This window comes from Nicotiana tomentosiformis, chromosome 4 (genome assembly GCF_000390325.3).
Source record: "Nicotiana tomentosiformis chromosome 4, ASM39032v3, whole genome shotgun sequence".
Lineage (NCBI taxonomy): Eukaryota > Viridiplantae > Streptophyta > Magnoliopsida > Solanales > Solanaceae > Nicotiana > Nicotiana tomentosiformis.
Window position 1 is genome coordinate 130,540,368 of NC_090815.1, and position 24,611 is coordinate 130,564,978.

Genomic DNA, 24,611 nt, shown 5'->3' on the forward strand with positions numbered 1-24,611 from the left:
AAATCTTGCAATTTAGGAAAGCTTTATTACTCGGTTTTTTTTTTAAAAAGGGAATATTTGTTAAATTCATTAGTTGGCTTGCCTAGCGGTGATGTTGGGCGCCATCACAACCTATAGGTGAATTTGGGTCGTGATAACATGGTATCAGAGCACTAGGTCCACGTAGGTCTCACAAGTTATGAGCATGGCCTAATAGAGTCTTGCGGATCAGTACGGATACGTTTGTACTTATCTTCGAGAGGCTATAGGGTGTTACGAAACTACCTTTCTTCATCTTCTATCGTGTAGTTGATGAGATACTAAGTATCTTCCCCTTACTCCCTCACAGATGGTGAGAACGTGCTCTACAGACGTTCAGACCAGGAAATAGTTGCTCCCCCTGTTGTTAGAGGCTGAGGCAGAGGCCGAGGGAGAGCTCCAGCCAGTGGCAGGGGACGAGGACATCCCAGAGTTGTTCCAGTTATGCCAATAGTAGATCCAGTAGAGGATTCTATCATCGATGAGCATGGCGAGGTGCCCGCAGTAAAGCCAGCTCCGGTGGATTTCACATCCGCACCAGGAATTCAGGAGGTCATAGGCCGTATGTTGCGGTTCATGGATACTATGACTCAGGCCGGTTTATTTCCGGCAGACCCATCCACATCTCATGCGGGAGGGGGAGCACATACCCCTACCACGCAAACTCATGGGCAGGCAGTTGTTGAATACCAGACCTAGGGTGCACTACCCGTGGGCGAAACGCAGTCAGTTGCATCAGCTACACCGGAGCCCATACCAACTGTGGCAGGTGATCCGTACAGGCTACTGGACAGATGGACTAGGCTTTATCCTCCTACTTTCGGAGATGAGCGGCATGAGGAATTTTATTGATCAATGCAGAGACGGACTGCACAACATGAGGATACTAGAGTCCCATGGGGTAGACTTCACTACTTTTCAGCTGGAGGGCAGGGCCCGTAGGTGGTGGCAGTCACATCTTCTCGGCAGACCAACAGGTTCACCTCCCATGACTTGGGATCAGTTCACACGCCATTTCTTGGACAGATACATACCAGCCTCTCAGAGGGAAGAGTTGTGGTTCCAGTTCGAGCAGCTCCAGCAGGGTCAGATGTCAGTGACTGACTATGAGGCAAGGTTCTCTGAGTTGTCTCGCCATGAACTTATGATACTACCTATCGATGCAGAGAGAGTATGGAGGTTTGTCGCCGGATTACACTATGGTATTCAGTCCACCATGGAACGAGAGGTGTAGATAGGGACTTCTTACGGGCTAGTTATAGAGATAGCTCGGAGGATTGAGGGTGTCTGTCAGCAGAGTCGTGAGCAGGCAGCGAGGGACAAGTGGTTTCGTGATTCGGGAGAGTTCAGTGGTGCCCTGGCTGGGGGCAGAGGTTAGTTCGGGAAGGCTCAGTCCAACAACCCCCCTTATCCAGCACCGCCACCTCCTCGGAGTGCTATAGTGCGACCTTATTTTAGTGTTATGCCAGAGAGTTCTTACCGCCTGCCAGTTATTCAGGGCTCCTCCAGTGGGTATTCAGGTCATCAGGGCCAAACTTTATGTCAGCAGTCCATTGTATCGAGGGGTTGTTTCGAGTGCGGGGATCTCAGTCATGTGCGGAGGTTCTGCCCCAGTCTTCGGGGTAGACTAGTGCAGCAGGGTCAGCAACCTATGATTACCACACCAGTTGCTCTTCCAGCCGTCCAGCAGCCCAGAGGTGGAGGGCAGGTGGGTAGGGGCCGTCCTAGAGGTGGGGGGCCAACCAGGTGGCGCTCCAGCCAGGTTCTATGCTTTCCCGGCTAGACCAGATGCAGTGGCCTCAGATGCCGTGATCACAAGTATTATTTTTGTCTGCGGTAGAGAGGCCTTAGTATTATTTGATCCAGGGTCTACGTATTCCTATGTTTAATCTCTGTTTGCTCATTTCCTGGGTGTTTCTCGTGAGTCCTTGGGTACCCACTTTTATGTGTCCACTCATGTGGGCGATTCCGTTATTTACGAGACTAGAGCGGGATCTTCTACTGCTTGATATGACAGACTTTGAGATCATCCTGGGCATGGACTGGTTATCCCTATATCATGCCATCGTAGATTGCCATGATAAGACTATTACTTTGGTGATGCCAGGGTTGCCTAGATTGGAGTGAAAGGGTTTGTCTGCCGGTGCGTCTAGTCGGGTTGTTTCCTTTCTGAAGGCTCGACACATGGCCGAGAAGGGTTATTTGGCTTATTTGGCCTATGTTCGGGACACTACTATAGAGACTCCGACAATTGATTCAGTGCCCGTAGTCCGAGAGTCCTCCGGTGTGTTTCCTTCTAATCTTCCAAGCATGCCACTAGATTATGATATTGATTTCTGTATTGATTTGGCTCCAGGTACCCAGCCTATATCTATTCCACTGTACCGTATGGCTCCGAAAGAATTGAAAGAGTTGAAGGAACAACTTGAGGAGTTGTTAGCAAAGGGGTTCCTCAGGCCGAGTGTGTCTTATTGGGGCGCAGCTGTACTATTTGTGAAGAAGAAAGATAGGACTATGCGAAAGTGTATTGATTATCGCCAATTGAACAAAGTTACCATTAAGAATAAGTACCCGTTGCCGCGTATTAATGTTTTGTTTGACCAGTTGCAAGGTGCCAGAGTGTTCTCTAAGATCGACTTGAGATCGGAGTACCATCAGTTGAATATTCGGGATTCTGATGTTCCGAAGATTGCTTTCCAGACTAGATATGGCCATTATGAGTTTATGGCGATGTCCCTCGGTTTGACTAATGCCCCGGCGGCATTTATGGATCTGATGAACCGGGTGTTCAGGACATATATTGATTCGTTTGTCATTGTCTTCATTGATGACATTTTGATCTACTCACGTAGCATGGAGGACCACGAGCAACATTTGAGAGTGGTGCTTCAGACGTTGCGGGAACAAAAGCTATATCCTAAGTTCTCCAAGTGTGAGTTTTGGCTACACTCTGTAGCATTCCTGGGACATATCGTGTCAGACAAGGGTATTAAAGTTGATCCCAAAAAGATTGAGGCAGTTCATAATTGGCATTGTCCCACTTCGGCGACCGAGATCAAGAGTTTTTTAGGGTTAGTAGGTTATTATCGTTGGTTCGTGGAGAGATTTTCATCTATTGCAGCACCTTTGATGATTCAGTCCATTAGCCTCTCCTCTACTAAAGATTATGATATTACTATCATTTACCATCCGGGCAAAGCGAATGTAGTTGTAGATGCCTTGAGTTGAAAGGCGGAGAGAATGGGTAGTTTAGCTTTTATTTTAGTAGAGGAGAGGCCATTAGCTTTGGACATTCAGTCCTTGGCTAACAGACTTATGAGGCTGGATATTTCAGAGCCCAGCCGAGTTGTTGCATGTATTGTTGCCCATTCTTCACTATTTGAGCGGATCGAAGCCCGCCAGTTTGATGGCCCACACTTGTTGGTTCTTCGGGAAACGATACTACCAGGTTGTTCCAAGGAGGTTACTATCGGCAAAGATAGTGCTCTGCGACTCCAGGGTCGTCTATGTTTTCCTAATGTAGATGGGATGAGGGAAAAGATCCTAGAGGAGGCACACAATTCTCCGTATTCTATTCATCCAGGTGCTACAAAGATGTACCGTGACCTAAGACAGCATTATTGGTGGCGGCGGATGAAGAAAGACATAGTTGAATATATAGCTAGGTGCCTAAATTGCCAACAAGTTAAGTATGAGCACTAGAGGCCAGGTGGCCTACTTCAGCATATGACTATACCGGAGTGGAAATGGGAACCCATTACTATGGACTTTGTAGTTGGGTTTCCACGGACCTTGCGGAAGTTTGATGCAGTTTGGGTCATTGTCGACAGGTTAACCAAGTCGGCACACTTCATTCTGGTTGTGACTACGTATACTTCAGAGAGGTTGGCCCAGATTTATATTCAGGAGAGAGTTCAGTTGCACGGTGTGCCAATTTCCATCATATCAGATAGGGGCTCTCAGTTTACTTCACATTTCTGGAGGGATGTATAGAGTGAGTTGGGGACCCGTGTAGAGCTTAGCACAGCCTTTCATCCGCAGACCGACGGGCAGTCGGAGCGGACAGTTCAGATTTTGGAGGATATGCTCAGGGCATGTGTGATTGACTTCGGAGGTAAGTGGGATCGTTTCTTGCCTTTGGCTGAGTATGCTTATAATAATAATTACCAATCCAGCATCGAGATGGCTCCATTTGAGACTTTATATGGTCGGCAATGTCGTTCGCCCATCGGATGGTTTGAGCCGGTGAGGCTAAGTGATATGGTACTAATTTGGTAAAGGATGCCTTGGAAAAGGTAAAGTTAATTCAGGAGCGACTTCGTACAGCACAGTCTAGACAGAAGAGTTATGCGGATCAGAAGGCGCGTGATTTATCATTTATGATGGGTGAAAAAGTTCTCTTGAAGGTTTCGCCGATGAAGGAAATCATGAGGTTCGGGAATAAGGGCAAGTTGAGCCCAAGGTTTATAGGCCCATTTGAGGTATTGAGATGAGTTAGGGAGGTTGCTTACGAGCTTGCTTTGCCTCCTAGTCTATCGGAAGTTCATCCGATTTTCCATGTATCTATGTTCCGGAGGTATCATGCCGATCTGTCACATGTGTTAGACTTCAGCATTGTTCAGCTAGATGAGAGCTTGGGTTATAAAGAGGAACCAATTGCCATTGTTGATAGGCAGGTTCGCCAGTTGAGGTCCAAGAAGATTACTGCGGTAAAAGTTCAGTGGAGGGGCCAACCAGTCGAGGAAGCGACTTGGGAGGCCGAGGAGGACATGCGGAGTAGATATCCACACTTGTTCAGCACCCCAGGTATGATTCTAAACTCGTTCGAGGACGAACGTTTATTTAAGAGGTGGAGAATATAACGACCCAACTGGTCGTTTTACTTTCTAGAACCCTATTCCCCTAAATAAGACTCCTTGTATGTGCTTTTACTGTTTTATGACTTGCGGGGATGGTTAGTTCGGGATTTGGAAGAGTTCGAGTTGAAATCGGAAAACCTAGTTCCTTAATTTGGTTTTAAAAGGCCAAGTTTGACTTCGGTCAACGTTTTAAGTAAACAACCTCGGAATAGGGATTTGACGGTTCCAATAGGTTCGTATGATGATTTTGGACTTGGGCGTATGTTCGGATAGGGTTTTGGACAATCCGGGAGCGTTTCGGCGCTTAACAGTGAAAGTTGACTATTTGAAGGTTTTAAGGTTATTTAAATTTAGTTTGGAGTAGATTTTGAAGTAATCGAGGTCCGTTCGGAATTTCGGGCCTGAGAATAGTTCCTTATGGTGATTTAAGACTCGCACACAAAATTTGGTGTGATTTCAAGTAGTTTAAGTATGTTTTGGTGCATTCGGAATAAGTTTGAAGAATTTGAAATTTCTAATTTGAATCAATTTGGTTTGAGGTATGGTTCTTAGTTTTGTTGTTGTTTTACGTGTTTCGAGGGTTCGAGTGAGTCCGTTTTATGATTTCAAACTTGTTGGTATGTTCGGGCGGGCCCCGGGGGCCTCGGGTGTTAACCGGACGAGGCTCAGACCAAGTTAGGAGTTCAAAGCAACAACTGAAGCTTCCAACTTCTGGGGCATTCGCACCTGTGCTTGGACAACCGCAGATGCGAGCTAGCAGGTGCGAGCCACAAGCCGCAGAAGTGGCCAAGCGAGAGGCAGCCCAGGGTCTACAGGTGCGAGCCTTTAGCCGCAGGTGCGGGCTCGCAAGTGCGAGCTTCTAGCCGCAGGATCGGGCTCGCAGGTGCGACCAGCTGGGCGCAGGTGCGAAAATGGGCAGCCTGGCCTTGGTCCACACCTACGTGATTTTGTCCACATAAGCGGAATCGCAGGTATACCTGCTGGGCAGAATGCTTAAAAGCGGGGCTCAATCATTTCTCCATTTTTGGGCGATTTTGGAGCTTCTTGATAGGGGTGTTCACCTAGCAACTTAGAGGTAAGTTAATTCTACCTATTGTGAGTTAAATACATCGGTTATGGGTAGATTATAACATGTAGATTGTGAAAATCAAGGGTTTAGATGAAAAACCTAGGTTTTGATAAAGAATGAGATTTTAACCACGAAAATGGTTATGGAATGAGATAAAAATTGTATATTTGAGTTTTTCAGATTATGGGTAACGATTTCCTTCGAAAATTTTCGGAATCCGGGCACGTGAGCCCGGGTCGAATTTTAGGAATTTTACCAATTTGGGTTGGTGTAACGACTCGACCGGTCGTTTTGAGCTCTAGCGTGTCGTTCGGCGTTTTGAGGACTTGAGTAGCTTCACTTCTGGTATTATGACGTGTACGTGTGGTCAGAATCAAATTTCGGGAGGTTTGGAGTTGATTTGGGAAGAAAATTCTAAATTCGAAAGCTTTAAGTTTGAAGAATTAATTAAGGTTTGGATTTCTAGTAAACGACCTCAGAATCAGGAATTTAAGTTTCCAATAGATTCGTATGATGATTTCGTACTTGGGCGTATGTTCGGGTCGAGTATCGGGTGGCCCGGGAGTATTTCGGTGCCTATTACGGAAGGTTGGCATTTTGAAGGTTTAATAATTTTCTAAGTTTGGGTTGAAGTGGATTTTGATGTTATCGACGTCTGTTTGATATTCCGAGCCTGGGAAGAGCTCCTTATGGTGATTCTGGTCTTAGGGGCGCATCAGGATGTGGATTTGGAGGTCTGTAGGTCATTTCGGGGTCATTTGGCTAAAGTTGGAAATTTGAAGGTTTTTGGGAAGTTTAACCAGGAGTGGACTTTTTGATATCAGGGTCAGATTCTGATTGCGGAAGTTGGAATAGGTCTGTAATGTCAATTATGACTTGTGTGCAAAATTTGAAGTCAATCGGACTTGATTTGATAGGTTTCGGCGTCGAATGTAGAAGTTTGAAGTTCTAAAGTTCATTAGGCTTGAATTGGAGTGTGATTCGAGGTTTTAGCGTTGTTTGATGTGATTTCAAGACTCGACTAAGTTCCTATCGTATTTTGGGACGTGTTGGTATATTTGGTTAAGGTCCCGAGGGCCTAGGGTAGAGTCCGGATGGTTAATGAATTTATTTTTGGACTTAGGAAATGTTGAAGCTGGGCAGCAGCTGGTGTGACCGCTTCTGCGGAGGTTTGTATCACGACCCGAATTCACCCTCCGTAGAATGCCGTGATGTCACATAGTCTCTAATACTAGGTAAGCCTAACAAATTGCGGAATAACATAATAAGAGTTTGAAACTCAAACCACAATAGTTGTAATAAATAAAAACTGCAAGTCAAAGAACTACAATCTCCCAAAACCCGGTAGAAACAAGTCACAAGCTTCTAAGAGAAATATTATACATCAGAGTTTACTAAAATAAGGAAAACAAAATGATAAGGATAGAGGGGGACTCCGAGGTCTGCGGACGCTGGCAGATGTACCTTGAAGTCTCCGCACACAGGTAGCTCACTGATATCTGGGCTGGTAAGAAGTACCTGGATCTGCACAAAACGAAGTACAGAAGTGTAGTATGGGTATACCACAGAGGTACCTAGTAACTGTCAAGCCTAACCTCGGTAGATTAGTGACGAGGTCAGGTCAGGACCTAGTGAAAATAATAGAAAAGTAAGAGAGAGGATATATAATATAACAAAATGACTAAGAAGTGAACAACACAGCAAATAGAGGTAAACAACAGGGGCACTCCCAAGGTACCGCTTCGTAGTCCCAAAAGTAAATATGCAATGCAAGGGGTTCTCCCAAGGAGCCGCCTCGTAGTCCCAAAAGTAAATATAAAGTACAGGGGGATCTCCCGAGGAACCGCCTCGTAGTCCCAAAAGTAAATATGCAGTACACAAGGATCTCCCGAGGAACCGCCTCGTAGTTCCAAAAGTAAATATGTAGTAATGGGGATCTCCAGAGGAACCGCCTCGTAGTCCCAAAAGTAAATATGTAGTACAGGAGGATCTCCTGAGGAACCGCCACATAGTCCCAAAGTAAAATTACAACAGATATCCGAAGGAAACAACGAATTTACAGCAAGAATCTCATAGTTAAAGATTTAAATCAAATCAAATAAGCAGGTAATTCAGCTAAGCATGTTGCACATATTACAAGTAAGAGTTAGGGCACGTAGACATGTGATACTAGACTAAACATGATCACTACATATACTAAAGCAACTCAGTTAAAGAATTTAAAAGAAGACTACGCAGCAAGAACTGATATTTCCAAATTTAGCCCATGTACGCACTCGTTACCTCGCGTTACACGGCGCTCACATATCACAAAATGTTACAACAATATCAAATTCTAAGGGATTTCCCCCACACAGGGTTAGACAAGCCACTTACCTCAAGCCAAGCTCAATCAGTCAATAAGAATGACTTTCCCTCAATTTTCTGACTCTGATCGGCTCAAATCTAATCACAATTAATTTGATTCAGTCAATACAAATTATAGGAACAAATTCCATATAAAAATACAATTTTTAACAACTATCCGAAATTTAACTCAAAAATCGCCTGTGGGGCCCACTTCTCGAAACCTGACAAAAGTTACAAAATATGAACGCTCATTCAACCACGAGTCCAACCATACCAATTTTATCAAATTACGACATCAACTCGACCTCCAAATCTCAAATTCTTATTTTGAAATCCCTAGGCCCAAATCCTCTAATTTCACTTCAAAAACATATAATCTAGTCGCAATACTCAATAATAAGCCAATATTATTGACTAACAATGATCACAAGTGACTTACTCAAGTTTTCCGTAAATTCTCTCTGAAAATCGCCCAAAAACCGTGCTAGAAAATCCAAAAATGACAAAAATGTCGGAACCCCTCTGTTTTGTAATCTGTCTAGGGGTTCCACTTCTGCGGAAAAACTAACTGCATCTGTGGTCCCACTTTTGCAGACACGCTGTCGCTTTTGCGCCTGCTTCGCTTCTGCGGACTCGCTTCGGTGAAGGAGTTGTCTGCTTCTGCGGTCTTGCCCAACTCCCCTTGCCTCCGCTTCTACGCAACCAAGCTCGCACCTGCGAGCTAAATTTCGCAGGTGCGGTTACACCAGAAGGCCAAAATTTCCTGCAGTTGTTTAAGTCCCAAATTTCAATCCGTTAACCATCTGAAACTTACCCGAGTCCCCTGGGACCTCAACCAAATACACTAACAAGTCCTAAAACATTATACGAAATTAGTCGAAGCCTCAAATCATAACAAACAACGCTAAAATCACGAATCATACCCCAATTCAAGCTTAATGAAACTAAGAACTTTCAACTTCTACATTCAACGCTGAAACCTATCAAATCAAGTCCGATTGACCTCCATTTTGCACACAAGTCATAAACGAAATAACAGACCTATTCAAATTTTCAGAATAGGATTCCGGCCCCGATATAAAACAAGTCAACTCTCCGGTCAAACTTCCAAACTTAAATTTCTATTTTCGCCATTTCAAGCCTAATTTAGCTACAGGCTTCCAAATAATTTTTTGGACATGCTCCCAAGTCCAAATCAGCATACAGAGCTATTGGAATCATCAAAACTCTATTCCGGGGTCGTTTACATATAAGTCGATATCCGATCACTATTTTAACGTAAGTTTTAAACCTTGGAACTAAGTGTTCCAATTCATTCCAAAACCTCATTGGACCCAAACCAATCACCCCGGCGAGTCACATAATAATTGTAAAGCATAAATAGAGCAGTAAATGGGGGAACGAGATTGTAATACTCAAAACGACCGACCGGGTCATTACATCCTCCCTTTCTTAAAACAATCGTTCGTCATCGAACGAGTATAGAGACATACCTAAAGTGGTGAAAATATGAGGATAACGGCTGCGCATATCATGCTCGGTCTCCCAAGTCGCCTCCTCGACCGGATGACCCCTCCACTGTACTTTTACTGAAGCAATGCTCTTCGATCTCAACTTTCTAACCTATATATCCAAAATAGCTACTGGGTCCTCAAAATAAGATAGATCCTTGTCCAACTGGACTGAGCTGAAGTCTAATGAGATGGATCGCCGTGATACTTCTGGAGCATGAAAACATGGAATACTGGATAAACTGCAGTGAGACTAGGTGGTAGTGCAAGTCTGTAAGCCACTTCTCCAATCCTTTCAAGAATCTTAAAAGGCCCAATATACCAGGGCTCAACTTGCCCTTCTTCCCGAACCTCATAACACCCTTTTTGGGCAAAACCCGGAGCAAGACCCACTCCCCAACTATGAATGCAACGTCGCAAACCTTCCGATCTGCATAACTCTTCTACCTGGACTGGGCTGTACGAAATCGATCCTGAATCAATTTAACCTTCTCCAAGGCATCCTGAACCAAGTATGTACCCAATAGTCTAGACTTACCCGGCTCAAACCAACCCACTAGGGACCGGCACCGTCTACCATACAAAGCCTCATACAACGCCTTCTGAATGCTCGACTGATAATTGTTGTTGTTGGCAAACTCCGCAAGTGGCAAGAACCGATCCTAAGCACCTCCAAAATCAATCACACACACACGAAGCATATCCTCCAATATCTAAACAGTGCGCTCAGGCTGTCTGTCCGTATGAGGGTGATGTACTCAACTCCACACGAGTACCCAACTTACTGTACGGCTTTCCAGAACCGTGATGTAAACTGCGTTCCCCGGTCAGGGATGATAGATACCGATACGCCATGAAGCCTGACAATCTCGTGGATGTAAACCTGAGCGAGCTGCTCCGAAGAGTAAGTAGTAATCACAGGAATGAAATGAGCCGACTTGGTCAATCTATCCGCAATCACCCAAACTGCATCGAACTTTCTCTAAGCCCATGAGAGTCCAACAACGAAATCCATAATGATCCGCTCCCATTTCCACTCTGGAATCTCTAACTTCTGAAGCAATCCACCAGGTCGTTGATGCTCATACTTCACCTGCTGACAATTTAGGCAACGAGCTACATATTCCACTATGTCCTTCTTCATCTGCCTCCACCAATAGTGCTGCCTCAAATCCTGATACATCTTCGCGGCAACTAGGTGAATGGAATACCGCGAACTGTGAGCCTCCTGGGGAATCAACTCACACAAACCATCTACATTAGGCACACATAGCCTACCCTGCATCCGTAACACACCGTCATCTCCAATAGTGACTTCCTTGGCATCACTGTGCTAAACCGTGTCCTTAAGGACAAGCAGATGAGGGTCATCATACTGATGCTCCCTGACACGATCATAAAGAGAAGACTGAGAAACCAGACAAGCTAAAACTCAGACTCGGCTCGAAAACATCCAATCTAACAAACTGGTAGGCCAAGGCCTGAACATCCAAGGCTAAAGGCCTTTCTGCTACCGGTAAGTATGTTAAGCTGCCCAAACTCTCTGCCTTACGACTCAAGGCATCAACTACTACATTGGCCTTCCCGGGATGATAGAGAATGGTAATATCATAATCCTTAAGCAACTCCAACCACCTCTGCTGCCGCAAATTAAGATCCTTCTGTTTAAACAGATGTTGTAGACTCTGGTAATCGGTATAAACCTCACAATGGGAACCGTACAAATAATACCGCCAAATCTTTAAAGCATGAACAATGGTTGCTAACTCAAGGTCGTGGACATAATAATTCTTCTCATGTACCTTTAACTGTCTGGATGCATAGGCAATCACCCTACCGTCTTGCATCAACACTGCACCGAGATCGATATGCGATGCATCACAAAACACAATATAAGATCCCGAACCTGTAAGCAACACCAATACTAGGGTTGTAGTCAAAGTTGTCTTGAGCTTTTGAAAGCTCTCCTCACAATCCTCGGTCCACCTGAATGGAGCACCCTTCTGGGCCAATTTGGTCATAGGTGCAGCAATAGAAGAGAAAACCTCTACAAATCGGCGATAATACCCTGCCAAACCAAGGAAACTCCGGATCTTCGTAGCTGAGGATGACCTGGACCAACTCTGCACTGCCTCAATCATCTTCGGATCTACCTTGATCCCTTCACACGAAACTATATGACCCAAGAATCCCATTAAAACAAGCCATAATTCACATTTTGAAAATTTTACATACAACTTCTTTTCTCTCAAAGTCTGAAGCACAATCATCAGTGTTGTTCATGATACTCGCGTCTCCGGGAGTACACAAGAATGTCGTCAATAAACACAATGACAAAGGAGTCAAGATAGGGCTGAGATACACTGTTCATCAAGTGAATAAATGATGCTGGGGCGTTAGTCAGCCCAAATAACATTACAAGGAACTCATAATGACCATACCGAGTCCTGAAAGCAGTCTTCGAAATATCTGGCTCCCGAATCTTCAATTGGTGATAGCCTGAACGGAAGTCAATTTTAGAGAACACCCTGAAGCTGATCAAATAGGTCATCAATACGTGGCAATGGATACTTGTTCTTCACCGTAACCTTGTTCAACTGGCGGTAATCAATACACATCCGCATAGAACCATCCTTTTTCTTCACAAATAAGACAGAAGCACCTCAAGGCGATACATTGGGCCGAACAAAACCCTTATCAAACAGCTCCTGTAACTGCTCCAATTCTGTTGGGGCCATACGATATGATGGAATAGAAATGGGGTGAGTGCCCGGTAACAAATCAATGCCAAAGTCAATATCCATGTCAGGTGGTATATCCGGAAGATCCGCTGGAAATATATCAGGAAAATCCCTTACTACAAAAACTGACTCCACGGTAGGAGTATCAACACTAACATCTCTCACATAGGCCAGCTACGCATCACACCCATTCTCAACCATTCGTTGAGCCTTAAGAAATGAAACAATCGTGCTAGGAACATGATCCAAGGTACCTCTCCACTCTAGTCTTGGTAGACCTGGCATAGCCAATGTCACCGTCTTGACATGACAATCAAGGATAGCGTGATAGGGCGACAACCAGTCCATGAATAAAATAATATTGAAATTCACCATACTGAGCAATAATAAATCAACTCTGGTCTCAAAACCACTAATAATAATCAAACACGACCGATACACACAATCAACAATAATAGATTCACCCACGGGTGTAGATACATAAATAGAAGAACTCAAAGAATCACGGGATACGCCCAAATACGGGGCAAAATAAGATGACACATAAGAATAAGTGGAGTCTGGATCAAATAACACTGATGCATCTCTATGACAGACCAGAACAATACCTGTGATAACAGAATCGGATGTAACTGCCTTCGTCCTAGCAGGAAGGGCATAATATATGGCCTGGCCTTCCCCTCTAGGGCGACCTCTACCTGTCCAACCTCCACCTCTAGCTGGATGTGCAGGTGGAGTGGCAACTAGTGCAGTAACCATGGCCTGAGAAGCCTGAGGGCCCTGTAGAATAGGTGGAGCCTGCGAAATCTGTGGAGTTGCACCCCTCCTGAATCTGGGGCAACCCCTCATCATATGACGAGTGTCACCACACTCAAAACAAGCTCCCATAGGACGTGTCTTCTGTGACTGGCTCGGGCCTGATCGACTGAACTGACCGCTGAAAGCACCCCGTACAGGAGGTACACTAGACATTAGCGGTGCATAATAGGGATCCCGGGGCCTAGGAATGGTCAAAGTACCGCTAGCGGCTGGAAGTGCTGAATGAATAGAGCGACTCCCATAACCCCTACCCTGACGAGCTGTAGTTGGGGCACGAGAACTGTTATACATGCTAGAATCTCGAGATATCTTAGCTTCTCTCTCTTCTCTCTCCCGGATCCGCATACCCTCCAATCTCCTAGGAATTGAAACCACCTGCTGGTATACGATGTCCATCTCTAGCTCTCGGGCCATACTAAATCTGATACTAGGGTGGAGCCCCTCAATAAATTGACGAACCCGCTCTCCAACAGTATCAACCAAGGCTGGTGCATGCCTAGCCAAATCACTGAATCGGACCGCATACTCTGACACGGTCATAAAACCCTGGCGCAACTGCTCAAACTCTGCACGCCATGTATCTCTAAGACTCTGAGGAATATATTTCCTCAAGAACATATCTGAAAACTGAGTCCAAGTGAGTGAAGCTGCCTCAGTCAGACTATCCAACTCGTATGCCCGCCACCACTAGTAGGCCGCTCCTCTAAGCTAGAATACCGTGAAAGAAACCCAATTAGAATCCACAATACCCATAGTACGGAGAATGCGGTGACATTATTCAAGAAAACCCGGGGCATCCTCTGAAGCCAAACCACTGAAAGTGGGAGGGTGGTACTTCTTGTACCTCTTGAGCTTGAGTTGTTCCCCCTCTGAAACTGCTGCCCTAACCTCGGGCTGAACTGGGACAACTGGATGCACTAGTATAAACTCCGGGGATTGGTCAACCTGGGCCCGTGGCTCTGGGGTATGGGCGGCTGGAGTATGTACTTCTCCCCTGGCCTAAGATGTGGCAGGAGCAAGTGGAATCAACTCTGCCTGAGCTAGAGTGTCAAACATGCTCAAAACCTGGGCAAGAGTCTCCTGAATTGTAGGGGTAGTAACAGGCGTCTCAGGTGCCTTCTCTCCAACTAGAGCTACTGGTGGCTCTGTTGCAGTAGCTCGTGCAGGTGCTCTGCACCACGTGGTCTTCCTTGACCTCTGGCTCGGCCTCTGCCCCAGCCCTGGCATCTTGCGGATCCAACAGGGGCGTGGGTGTCTGATCATCGGATCCAGTTGTGCGTGTCCTCACCATCTGTGAGAGAATAAAAAGACAAAAGTTTAGAATTTCGAAGCCAACAAATGTGCACGATAAGGAATCAAAGAAGTGAACATTTTCCTAACAGTTCCATAGCCTCCCAAAGATAAGTACCGTACCGATCCGCGAGACTCTACTATAATTATTTGTGACTCATCACACCTATGAACCTAGAGCTCGGATACCAACTTGACACGACCCCAATTCACCCTCCGTAGGATGTCATGATGGCACCTAGTCTCTAAGACTAGGTAAGCCTAACAAATTGCGGAATAACATAATAAGAGTCTGAAACTCAAACCTCAATAGTTGTAATAAATGAAAACTGCAAGTCAAAGAACTACAATCTCCCAAAACCCAGTAGAAACAAGTCACAAACTTTTAAGAGAAATACTAATGTCTCTATACATCAGAGTATACTAAAATAAGGAAAACAAAATGATAAGGATAGAGGGGGACTCCGAGGTCTGCGGTCGCTGGCAGATGTACCTTGAAGTCTACACACACAGGTAGCTCATTGATATCTGGGTTGGTAAGAAGTACCTGGATCTGCACAAAACGATGTGTAGAAGCGTAGTATGAGTACACCACAGCGGTACCCAGTAAGTGCCAAGCCTAACCTCGGTAGAGTAGTTGTGAGGTCGGGTCAGGCCCTACTGGAAATAATAGAAAAGTAAGACAGAGGATATATAATATAACGAAATGACTGAGAAGTGAACAACACAGCAAATAGAGGTAAACAACAAGGGCACTCACGAGGTACCGCCTCGTAGTCCCAAAAGTAAATATGCAGTGCAGGAGGATCTCCTGAGAAACCGCCTCGTAATCCTAAAAGTAAATATAAAGTACAGGGGGATTTTCCGAGGAACCGCCTCGTAGTCCCAAAAGTAAATATACAGTACATAAGGATCTCCCGAGAAACCGCCTCGTAGTCCCAAAAGTAAATATGTAGTACATGGGGATCTCTCGAGGAACCGCCTCGTAATCCCAAAAGTAAATATGCAGTACAGGGGAATCTGTCGAGGAACCTCCTTGTAGTCCCAAAGTAAATATACAACAGATATCCGAAGGAAACAACGAATTTACAGCAAGAATCACACAGGTAAAGATTTAAATCAAATCAAAAAAGCAGGTAATTCTGCTAAGCATGTTGCACATATTGCAAGTAAGAGTTATGGCACGTAGACATGTGATACTAGACTAAACATGATCACTACATATACTAAAGTAACTCAGTTAAAGAATTTAAAAGAAGACTACACAGCAAGAACCGATATTTCAAAATTTAGCATGTGTACGCACTCGTCACCTTGCGTACACAGCGCTCACATATCACAAAATGTACAACAATATCAAATTCTAAGGGGATTTCCCCCACACTGGGTTAGACAAGCCACTTACCTCAAGCCAAGCTCAATCAGTCAATAAGAATACCTTTCCCTCGATTTTTCGACTTCAATCGGCTCGAATCTAGTCACAATTAATTCGATTCAGTCAATACAAATTATAGGAACAAATTCCATATGAAAATATAAATATTCCAACAAATATCCGAAATTTAACTCAAAAATCGTCCATGGGACCCACGTCTCGGAACCCGACAAAGTTACAAAATATGAACACCCATTCAACCACGAGTCCAACCATACCAATTTTACCAAATTCTGACATCAACTCGACCTCCAAATCTCAAATTCTTATTTTGAAATCCCTAGGCCCAAATCTTCTAATTACACCTTAAAAACATGTAATCTAGTCTAAATACTCAATGATAATCCAATATTATTGACTAACAATGATCACAAGTGAATTATCTCAAGTTTTCAGTGAATTCCCTCTGAAAATCGCCCCAAAACCGTGCTTGAAAGTCCAAAAATGACAAAAATGTCGGAACCCCTCTGTTTTGTAATCTGTCCAAGGGTTCCGCTTCTGCGGATAAACTAACCGCATATGTGGTCCTGCTTTTGTGGACATGCTGTCGCTTCTGCGCCTGCTTCGCTTCTGCGGTCTTGCCCAACTCCCATTGCCTTCGCTTTTGCGCAACCAAGTTCGCTTCTGCGAGCTCGCACCTGCGAGCTAAATTCCGCAGGTGCGGTTACCCCAGTAGGCCAAATTTTCCAACAGTTGTTTAAGTCCAAATTTCAATCCGTTAACCATCTGAAACTCATCGGAGGCCCCTGGGACCTCAACCAAATACACCAACAAGTCCTAAAATATTATACGAACTTAGTCGAAGCCTCAAATCATAACAAACAATGCTAAAGTCACGAATCATACCCCAATTCAAGCTTAATAAAACTACAAACTTTTAACTTTTACATTCAATACCGAAACCTATCAAATCAAGTCTGATTGACCTCCAATTTGCACACAAGTCATAAATGAAATAACAGACCTATTAAAATTTTCAGAATCGGATTTCGGCCGGCCCCGATATAAAACAAGTCAACTTCCCGGTCAAACTTCCAAACTTAAATTTCTATTTTCGTTATTTCAAGCCTAATTTAGCTACGGGCTTCCAAATAAATTTTTGGACACGCTCCCCAGTCCAAATAACCATACGGAGCTATTGGAATTATCAAAACTCTATTCTGGGGTCGTTTACACATAAGTCGACATTCGATCACTATTTTAACTTAAGCTTTAAACCTTGAAACTAAGTGTTCCAATTCATTTCAAAACCTCACCGGACCCGAACCAATCACCCCGGCGAGTCACATAATAACTGTAACGCATAAATAGAGTAGTAAATGGGGGAACGAGATTGTAATACTCAAAATGACCGACCGGGTCGTTACAGTTTGGTCGTAGAAGCGACCTCGCAGAAGAGAGGTGAGGTCTGCATAAGCGGCTTGGGCAGTCTGGGCGTGAAGTAGCAGAAGCGGAAGGGGGCAGCGCACCTGCGTGTGCGCAGAAGCGAAGTAAAGGCCACAAGTGCGAGATTGTGCGCAGATGCGCTAGGGTGTGTCGCACCTACGATTGCACAGGAGTGGAAGAATTTTCGGAGGTGCGAGGGTCTGCTAACAGTGGTCTTCCGCAGAAGCGAGGAAGTTTCCACAGAGGCGGAGCCGCAGAAGCGGGTCTTATGTCCACAGAAGTGGAAATGACTGGGCAGAACCGTTTAAGTTCGAGGGTTCGATAATTTCACCCATTTTCGAATTTTGGAGCTCAGTTTTGGCGAATTTTGAGAGGAATTTCACCATACAACTTAGGGTAAGTGTTCTTGACTCCCTTGTAATTATATTTCAGGAATTAATCTTCATTTTTGGTGTATGATTTATCGAATCTTCCAGAGAAATCGAAGGAAATTTCTATAATTTCATAAAACGGATTTTCGAATACTGATTCGGAGTCAGATTTGAGTGAAATTAGTATGGTTGCACTCATAATTGGATGGCTTGTCGAATTTAGTGAGTTTCGTCGGGTTTAGAGACGTGGGCCCCACTTCCAACTTTTCAAGCGAAGTTGGAAATTATTTAAATTGATTAGTTATGAGTATTAAAACACATATTGATTTATTTGCACATTGTTTGCATAGCTTTGGATCGGCAAGCATCGGTTTGAGGTGTTAGAGTGACATTGGAGTCAGCTATGGAACTTGGGAGCGAGGTAAGTGTCTTGTCTAACCTTATAAGAGGGAATTTATCCTATTAATGATTAAAATTAATATATGTTGTTAATTGTGGGGGCTACGTACGCACGAGGTGACGAGAGTCCGTGCGTAGCTACTAATTATGTTATGTCCGGGTAGTTTAGGACCCAAATCATGAATTATTTATAATGTTTGTATCCTTTGTTAATTAAAGTATCTGAATCATATTGGAAATTGTTAGAGGAAATAGTAAAAGACCGAAATTTCACGTACTTGAATTTTTGTGCGAATTATTTGACCGTTAATAGAAATTGTACCTCCTTATGCCTTAGCCTTGCGATAGCTTCTCATTCCGGAGGTTCATAATGTGTCCTCCTTTCTTGTGGATCGGGCCGAACGCCTCGGCAGTATAGATACATCTATGGTTCGTGCCGCTCGACCCTAGACAGTATACACATTATTCTGGATCGGGCCAAACGACCTCGGCAGAATCGTGCATTATTAATAATTGTTGGAAAAATGACCTCGGTATGGTCATTATTATTCATGAGTAAATGCGTTATATGGAATTATTGCATCATACTTGTTAATTTAAAAATGACTGAAGTATATTAATAATTGTTGGAAATATTTTGGGAATTCGCTTATGAAATTAGTATTATTGTTGTATAAAAACCTCTATAATATTCAAGTCAAATGCTTATAAAATATTCTACTCTTCTTGTGGAGCGAGCCGAATAACTCGGCAATAGATAGATGCATCTATGGTTCGTGCCGCTCGACCCTCGGCAGTGTACACATTATTCTGGATCGGGTCGTATGACCTCGGTATAAATCGTGCTTAATAATAAAAATTATTCGGTGCTTTGATATTTATATTATTGCAGCTTGTGAAGGTAAATGATTATTTGAAAATTATCAAATTGTGAAAGAATTAATTGTTTCTACCTGCTAAGGAGATATTATTTTTGATCGCATAAATTGTGTTTATTTAAGTATTTCTATCATAATATTATTGACCCATAGTGAGTGTAAAAGTCGACCTCTCGTCACTACTTCTTCGAGATTAGACTTGATACTTATTGGGTACACGTTGTTTACGTACTCATGCTACACTTGCTGCACTTTTTGTGTAGGATCTGAGATAGGTACTTCAGGCGATCTTACCAGTGTGCACCCACGCTATCCCGAGGCCTAGTGGCGAACTACTTTTTCTGAGCCGCTCCGCATCACCTAGTGTCTCCTTTTGTATTTGTATTATGTCTATTTTATGTTCAGACAGTATTTTGGATTTTGTATAATCTACTAGATGCTCATACTCTTGTGACACCAGGTCTAGGCACACAAGCTAGTAGAATTATGGTTTTGAATTATTACTTCGGTTTTATTTACTTAAACCTTTTATTTTTCTTAAATCTTGCAATTAAGGAAAGCTTTATTACTCGAAAATTTATTGAAAGAGGAAATATTTGTTAAATCCATTAGTTGGCTTGCCTAGCGGTGATGTTGGGCGCCATCACGACCTATAGGTGAATTTTGGTTGTGACACAACTATACTATAATTTCAAATTAATTAGGTTTACTCGCTCTGAATCTTTATAATTTGACTACTTTTATAATAAAAATTATGGTATACTCCATCTTAGTGCTAACACAGACTCACATACTAGCCGTTACAAAGTCAAGATGCATGACTCAGTCATCAATATCTCGTGAGAAAACCCCTCAGACTGCATATGTTAAGGTGATTTCTGTTAGAGAGTTCAAGTATTAACAAATAATCATTTTGTAAATTCAAAATAATGTTTCTTATGACCGAGCGTAGTGCGGAAAAATTCACTAGTATAACAAATATTCTTAGACTCTTTACTCCAAGGGTAATTTTGGAGAAATAAGTTAATTCCTTCTTGATATTTGAAAAAATTAAATATTGTGGACTACAAAAAATGACCAAAAAATTAATTAAAGTAGACCGGAAGGTGTATTATATACTAATAATACTAATAATTGTACTAAGGTGCCCCTAATCCCCCCCCCCCCACGGTTCACGTATTAGAATCACATATAGAGTGATTTTTGTATATAAAAATGAAAATCAACTAATGCTCATTTTGTTAGCTCTAGAAACATGGTAGAAACCATCAAGAACTCTTTGAAATTCATTTGCACATAACCAAGTTATCAGAACTAAATTCCTCTAACTCGACCAAGCCACGCATGTCACCAAACCTAAGAATATTGCCACCAAAACATCTGTAGATCCTCTCCATATCATAATTACCCAAAAGAACCGAGCATACCATTACCATATTGGTCTAGCCTACTACCCAGTTGTCCTATTTTCTCCGAGTTTCTTCTGAATTACCCTCAAGTTGACATTTCTCCTTGTATGAACACTACGATCCTTACCCAAAGCTCACTACAAGACATCCTTCACAAATAACAACTCACTCATTCCATGATTTTCATATATTCATAAGTGCAATATAACCTGTATCCAAGAATTTTCTTACTCGAGTCATCATCGATCTCAACCTCTGCAGTCATAACTGATCCACAAGTAAGTCTTAGACCAAAACTAAAATTTAACATATAACCATGAAATTGAATGGTCAATAGCAGACTCCCCCACTTGGCTCAAAGCCATGGATTAAACACTCGATAACTCACAATACTCATACTCTATTACTTCCATAATACTGCAGTCAGTTCAACGAAAATTCTTCACAAGCTCAGGTAACACAAACCATAAAATACCTCAATTCATCTGCTAAGCTCGCCTTCATTCTCGTGACAGCCAAGTCAATTTCCTCAACCAGATTCAAATTCAAATCTCAACACGTACGCCCCGCTGGTAGAAAAGAAACTCTCCACTCAACAATATAAGGGACACACATACATAGATTACTTCGTAGGAGATAACCCACCTATTTAGCCTCAAATTGACATCTTGCTATACCCTTTCGCAACCATAATTACTATGCAATAACTTAATCTTTCTGAGTTTGAACTCATCAACACAACATGAAAATCCAATTCGCTCCACAGTTAAACTGTACGATAGATCCTCCAACACGCCCACAATTCGAGACCGTACATCACATCAAATGAAAATCAAGCACCCAATGGCCCTCCTTACATCCCAAGGAAATACTTCTCGTCACATTTAAACCATCTTAACACATCTTGCAGTCACATCATACTTATCGTTTAGCCATTCGATCGCTCATCGAGCCACAAGCTCCACTTATAGGGACACTACCGGACATATGAGTCTAAATATACAAGTTACAACGGAAGCTACCAAGCCTAAGCTACGGTCCAAACCTGGCCTCAAGTCCTCCAGACTGGCCCATCACCAAAACACATAATACACATTTCGAACCTCGTTCATGGAATCACAAGCCGGCGATGCACAACTGATACCAAGCGCTCACATGCGCACATGAATGCGTGGAAGGAATTCAAAGAGTTATGTTTCAAGCTAAATTAATTTCACACGATAAGGAAAGAAAGATGGGAAATTATCCTAAATGACATGTATCCTCTAGAAGATAGGTATTGATGTCATCATACCGATCTGCAAGACTCTACTAGACACTTGCTCATGACTTGTAGAACCTATGAACCTAGAGCTCTGATACCAACTTGTCACGACCCAAAATCTAACTAGCCGTGATGGCACCTAACCCAACTCGTTAGGTAAGCCAATTTACAATATCCGGTTCAAATAATATTCAACTTACTATAACACATTTTTCAAGGACTGGTAGTACAAATCATGATCTTCTAAGATTAGAAATTACAAAGCTGGTATGAAATAAATGCATCATTTGTTCAAACAATACATAAATAGATTTTTTTATAAATCTAAGGGTACCATGAACAAGAGACAGCCACGACCAGAACGCATATGCGTCTTCAAATCCGGCTCCCGACAATCACAGCAACCTCCGCATCCAATATCTGCACGCAAGGTGCATAAGTATAGTATGAGTACAACCGACCCCATGTACTCAATAAGTAACAAACCTAACCTTAGGTTGAAAGTAGTGACGAGCTGGAACAAAGGTTAGGGTCCAACACCAATAGCCAACAGCAAATCATAACAATATAATAAAAGTAACGCCAGTAATAACTCAACAATAAAATGCTCAGCTTGTTCCGAAAAATAAACATTTTCTTTTCAATTATAACAGTAAAACTCAAATCGTTTGCCGAAATCACCAAAATATGAGTACGTTTTGTAAAAACTGTTTTTTCCCAAAAACTTTTCAACAACAAATATGATGTTTCATTTTCAAATGGAATGAGGAAAATACATCTCTATGCCCACATGTCAATGAGTATGTGAAGTCATGAATGACGTCATATCGTACAACATGAGAAAAAATGCATTTCTATGCTTGTATGTCAAGTGTTCATGTCAATGCGATGCAACTCAATGATAAAACCATATGCATACTCTCAGAGTATCAATTCACTCAATCCTCCCAATCACTCAGTTCTCCCAGTCACTCACTCCTCACAGTCACTCAATCCTCCCAATCGCTCGGCACTCGACACTCGCACTCAGTAGGTACTTGCGCTCATTGAGGGTGTGTACACACTCCGGAGGGGCTCCTTCAGCCTAAGCGCTATAACAAGCCAATCATGGCATAAATCAATAAAACATGTTGCGGCGCGCAGCACAATCCCATAAATATCCTCACCATCAAGCTCTCGGGCTCACAATATCATGAAAATCAACCCAAAAATGATGATGTGATGTATCAATAAATAACAACAGAGACTGAGATATGATATGCATTGAATGAATATGACTGAGTGCGAAATTATAATTTAAACATATAATTCGATAGCAAAGATGACCTTAGTGGGTCCCAATAATACCAACATTTGCCTAAGCATGATTTCTAACATGAGTCACAGCTCAGTTTCTCTAACACATAAAAATACATAGAAAAATACAAGTTAATTGACTATACAGCTCTACGGAATCAATTGAGTCTCAATTTCTACGGTGCACGCCCGTCATCTAGCATGTGCGTCACCTCCACACAATTCACATAACATGTATAATCAGGGTTCATACCCTCATCTCCAAGATTAGAGATGTTACTTACCTCGAACAAGCCGAATCCAATGTCGAGCAAGCTAAACAATGCTCCAGAAATTCCATTATGCGCGTATCAGCTTCCGAACGGCTCGAATCTAGTCACAATTAATTTGATTCAGTCAACACAAATTATAGAAATTAATTCCATATCAAAATACTAATTTTCCCAAATAATCCGAAATTACACTCAAAAATCGCCCGTGGGGCCCACGTCTTGGAACCCGACAAAAGTTACAAAATATGAATGCCCATTCAACCACGCGTCCAACCATACCAATTTTACCAAATTCCGATATCAACTTGACCCTCAAATCCTCAAATTAAACCAAGAGGGTTTTTCTAAATTTTCCAACCTAGTTCACCAACTAAATGTTAAAAACAACCATGAATTCGGGTAATTTGACCAAAATTGAGTTAAGAACACTTATCCCGTTGTTTTTCTTGAAAATCGCCTCTTCCCGAGCTCCAATTCGTCAAAAATAGAAAATGTCCCATTTTTAGATCTTAAACATTCTGTCCAGGCCTTTCCTCTTCGCGAACGCGACAGGTCCCTCGCGTTCGCAAAGCACATTTTGTGCTGCCCAGAATTTCCTCCTTCGCGAACGCGGTAAAAGTCACGAAGCACAAACCCACACTGCCTCACTTTACACTATGCGTTCGCGGTCAAACCCTCGCGAACGCGATGAAGAACACTGCCAGCCCTCCGCTCAACACTATGCGAACGCATAGCCATGGATGCGGACGCGAAGAACACAACTTCAACCCATCGCGAACGCGACCAAGGAAGCGTGAACGCGAAGAACAAACCGCTGCACTGACCAAAATACCCATCGCGAACGCATTCCTCCATCCGTGATCGCGAAGCACACAGCTAAAACACCATAAAACCAGCAATCTCATGCAACTCTGAAATAGTCCGAAGCCAATCCGAAACACGCCCGAGCCCATCGGGACCCCGTCCGAACATGCCAACAAATCATTAAACATCGTACGAACTTAGTCGAAACCTCAAATCACATCAAATAACGCTAAAACCACGAATCATACCCCAATTCAAGCTGAATGAAATTAAAAATTTTGAACTTCTACATTCAATGCCAAAGCCTATCAAATCAAGTCCGATTGATCTCAAATTTTGTATACAAGTCATAAATGATATAACATACCTATTCTAATTTCCAGAATAGGATTCCGGCACCGATATTAAAAGTCAACTCCCCGGTCAAACTTCCAAACTTAT

General features: G+C 43.0%; 1 protein-coding gene and 1 long non-coding RNA gene across 2 annotated transcripts in view; both read right to left on the reverse strand.

Annotated features, from left to right (window-relative positions):
• The window catches only part of LOC104108714 (uncharacterized), a 43,039-nt gene that overhangs the window by 13,372 nt on the left and 5,056 nt on the right, over positions 1-24,611 (reverse strand). The gene's annotated exons all lie outside the window — the stretch shown is intronic.
• Positions 14,952-16,132, reverse strand: LOC138909121 (uncharacterized). Its single transcript, XR_011415661.1, has 2 exons — positions 16,062-16,132; positions 14,952-15,209 (listed from the first exon to the last, which is right to left on the reverse strand). It is a non-coding gene; the product is annotated as an uncharacterized lncRNA (long non-coding RNA).